The 4,152-nt window shown below is 32.0% G+C and overlaps 1 pseudogene; it reads right to left on the bottom strand.

The window, feature by feature from the left end:
- Positions 1-3,238: 3,238 nt before the first annotated feature.
- On the bottom strand, positions 3,239-3,357 carry LOC118602011 (annotated as a pseudogene).
- Between the last annotated feature and the right edge of the window lie 795 nt (positions 3,358-4,152).

The raw sequence follows: 4,152 nt of genomic DNA, 5'->3' as shown, positions 1-4,152 counted from the left end.
TTCCCAATATAATATTGAGGCCTTGGGATTTTAAGTGACAGAACTCCAGTGATCACACAGCTAGTTAGCGACTGAGTTGAGGTCTCATTTGCTGTTGTATTATCTTTCTGGATATCTCAAAATGAGGATTCAAAATTTTTTAAATTTCAAGAAAAATATACCAAAAAATATTTACAAAGTTAAAGCATTGGTTTTAATTTTCTCTGTGATCATGCTGTGTTATAATTATTAATAAATTCTATCCTACATGTACTGATTGTAAGTTTTTTTGCATTTTAAGATGCTGTGATAGGACACTCACTCTCCAGTGAAACACAGTGAAAGTTATTCTTAAGAAAAAAGAAAAAAAAAATGACTATAGAAGGGAAATATCACTTTACTAAACAAACGTAGTAGTTTGAAACAAATATTTTGATGAGATGCTTTGGAGAACAAGCCACATTATTCTTTTTTAATAAATGCCTATTCATGGTTTTATGTACTAACTTATTTCTTTCAGAATTGTTAATTTGGCATTGTGATGAGACAAGCTGTGAGATTCAACACATTTAAAATTAAACAAAAGAAAGGGAATGATGTGTAGTGTTTTTGAGGAGCATGGGAGTTAAACACAAAATATTGAAAAGTTTTCACTGCACTAATTTTTGGGTATGCAGTACTTAGCTGTAGAAACTATACAACTTTTCCTTTGGTTTTTAAAAGAAGGTTAAATATAACCCCATTATTTTGTTTTATTTTTAAATTTAACTATGTTGTTGTTATTAAGTAATTTTAAAGCACTTATGATTATTAAGATAAAGTAGATGCACGGTCACAAATCACATTATGCATGGGGCCTATTTATCTAAATATAATGATTTAAATATGAGCAATAGAAAAAAATTTGTAACCCAAATCTACTTTTGGTATCTTTTGTACTAAACTCTCACAGAGTTTTAGTATTTTCATAGAGATAACAGAAGAAAGAAGGGAAAGTTGACTTTGGAAATGGATGGAAATGATTATTAATTCAGAATAGAAAGTGAAAACAAATATACTTGGTTGATGAAGCAAAGGGTGCTAATGTGAGTGTTGGGGAAATGTGCTAATATTCTCATTTATACCAGTTCACTTAAACTTGAAGCCCCTTCCCATGCCCCTCTATTTTTCTATCAGTATAATTACACACAGCTTATTTCAGTACTTATAAATGTCTGATATTTAATTTCGGTTGGTGGTTATTGAATATTGTGCTGAAAGACTAGATACAGTCTAGCCTTTTGAACTAGATTACGAAAGCACAGAAATTGACCAAAAATTGTTGGAAATTTCTGAAATAAAATTGCAAGGTCAAGTACTACAGTCATAGCATAATATAAATTTCCATGTCATTTAGAAGAGAAGAGTCAAAAGTTTCTCCTTCTTACCAATGATCCAGAATGTGGTGAAAGCTATGATTCAGATAAGGAAGCAAAGTTCAACTGAATTCCAGGAATAAAAAATTTCACTACATCTTTTTTTTTGGATCACTACCATCCCTTTACTTCAATTGGTAGCATACTTTTTTTTTCTTTTTTGATTTTATCTGTGACAGATAATATTCTTATGTTGACATTTCCTTCTATATGTTACATCTGAATTTTGGAGTTTATCCTGAATTTTTTCTTTGTTTTCTGTCTCCCTTAGTGATTAGTACATTTCCATGCCTTTAAATCTGTGTAAATACCAAATTTACATAATTTTATATGTAGGTATCTTATAGTCACCTCACATTTAGCATTCTCAAACTCAATTTTTAATCCAGCCCCCAAACTGGCTCTGCTCAAACCTCCAAAACTGACTCCACATTGCTCCAGTTAGAGCATCAAATAGCATCTTTACATATCTTCTTGATTTCACTCCTGGCTCCCTCATATCTGTTCTCCACACACCATCCACAAATATCCATAGAAATTTACCTATAGCGTCATGTCATTCTGCTGAATACAATCTCATAAAAGTTTTCCATTGATGTCAAATAAAATCCAAGCCTGTTACTATGATCTAGAAGCTGTGTTTGAGTTTGGACCCTCATACCTTTCCAAAACCTGTTGTTCCTATCTTTCTTGATCTCACCAAACTTAAAGCCCCATAGCCTCCTTTTGTTTTCTGAAACATTTTAAAACACACTGAGCACTTTCTTGATTCAGATGTTTAACCTGTGCCTTTCACTGTGCCTGGAACACTTGCCAGAAGTCTTCACAATGCTGATTTGGTTATCTTTAACAGTTAAATATTGCCTGGTAGAGAAATTTCCTTTTAAATTGTGCCTATTGGAGAACCATCACTAAGGTCTACCTCTGTACTTTATTCATGTGTTTATGGAACTCGTTGCAATTTATTTTCTGCCTTCCTAACTGTAAGCTTCCTGAGGAAAGGGACGAGAACTGGTGACTCCCTAGCATAATTCCAGTGCTTAGCATAAATCTTTACACATTGGAAGAACTTGTCGTTAAAATGTGTTAATTTTCTTGCACATTATCTATCTTACCATCTCTAACAATTTTTTAAAGAAAATATGTTTGTTCTATTAGATATAGTCTTGTGGGACTGTTATTCAGATGATCTTTATTACTGTAACCAATAGATAAACACATAGCAGACACTAGAGTAATCAATTGTTTCTTTTCTGAAACATATATCATCAGCAAAATGAAAAAAGTAAATGTATTCATTTTTATTGATAACAAACTTATGAAATTGTTTAGCACTTCCTCTTTTTTAAGTACTATAGTTACTCTAGTTTCACTTCACGTTCTAGTGGCTTTTTTTTCCCCCTTCAATTCGATAATTGTATAGAGTCCTGTATTACATTCCTTTTTGATTTTAGTGACCAGAGTCAGTTGATATTATTTTTTTTACAACAGATAACGCAACTGAAGTGGATTTCTGAGAAAGAAACATTTATTTTTTCACTTTAAATCTATTCTAAGATAACGAAACTAAAGATTTGATTACTTTAGTGGCTCAGTGCCACCATTAAAGACCAAGGTGTTTTCCATATTTCTTTTCCACCATACTCATACATTATTTGTTTTCCTAAAGGTTATGAGATGTCTACAGGAGAAAAAAACATATATAAAATTCCAAAGCCAAAACAAAGACCAGACTTTTTTAAGAGCAAGGAAAATTTTCCACAAATCCCATATTAGCAAACTTACCCTCACATTTCTTTCTTATATTCTTTTTCTTATTTTTTTTTAATTTTTATTTTTTTTTATGCCTGCAGTACTTGGTCTTCCTAGGTGGTCTCCCATCCAAATACTAACTAGGCCCAACCTTGCTTAGCTTCTTAGATCAGATGGGATCAGGCTTGTTCAGAGCGGCATGGCCATAGACTTTTTTTTTTTACCCTCACATTTCATTGGCCAGTATTAGGTGACACATACTTTTCTAAGACAATAACTTTATGAAAGGTTTTATGGTTTGATCAACTTACAATAATCAAATTTCAACAGTGCTGTAAAATTCATCATGCTTAAGAAAGAATGTAGAGATAAAAAGTGAACCTGTTAAAGGGCATCACTCCACGGATTTCTAAACACATCTCTTTTCAAATGTTTTATATCAAAATCAAAATAACTTTGGCCTCTCTGGTTACTGGGTCAGGAACGTGGTTTTATGTTGCATGATGCTGAAAACAAAATGGATAAGCCAGGTTATATAATTCAAGTTCTATTTAATTTTTTTTTTTTTACCAAATGCATGGCATTTGATGAGATATGGAATCCTTTGCTGGTTTCAGTTTTCTGATTTGGAAAATGAGGATGGCACTAGCAATTTTGTAAGTATCCTTTCGGTTTCAACACTCTCTAAATCTAGAGCTCAATCCCTGTAACGAATTACAAGGTCCATTCACGATTTCTGTATTCATCCTCTTATTTCTTCTCAATTGTGTCTCAATATTAAATTAAATTAAAATTTGAAAATCCTCATGTTTATTTAGAGCTATAGATTACATGGTGACTTATTCCAACTTACTATAAATAAAGAAACCATATCCAGAGGGGGGAAAAAAATTACTTAGTCGACCTACAGGTACCACAAAATCAGTGATTATAAAGCAGGAAATATAAAAAGAAATCATTTTTACACCTAGAGAAATTCCCTTTATTCTGGAAGACAAAATATGTT

Source organism: Rousettus aegyptiacus, unplaced genomic scaffold, assembly GCF_014176215.1.
Source record: "Rousettus aegyptiacus isolate mRouAeg1 unplaced genomic scaffold, mRouAeg1.p scaffold_m13_p_4, whole genome shotgun sequence".
Classification (NCBI taxonomy): Eukaryota; Metazoa; Chordata; class Mammalia; order Chiroptera; family Pteropodidae; genus Rousettus; species Rousettus aegyptiacus.
Note: the sequence above shows the minus strand (reverse complement) of the source record. Positions and strands in the feature narration are given on the sequence as shown.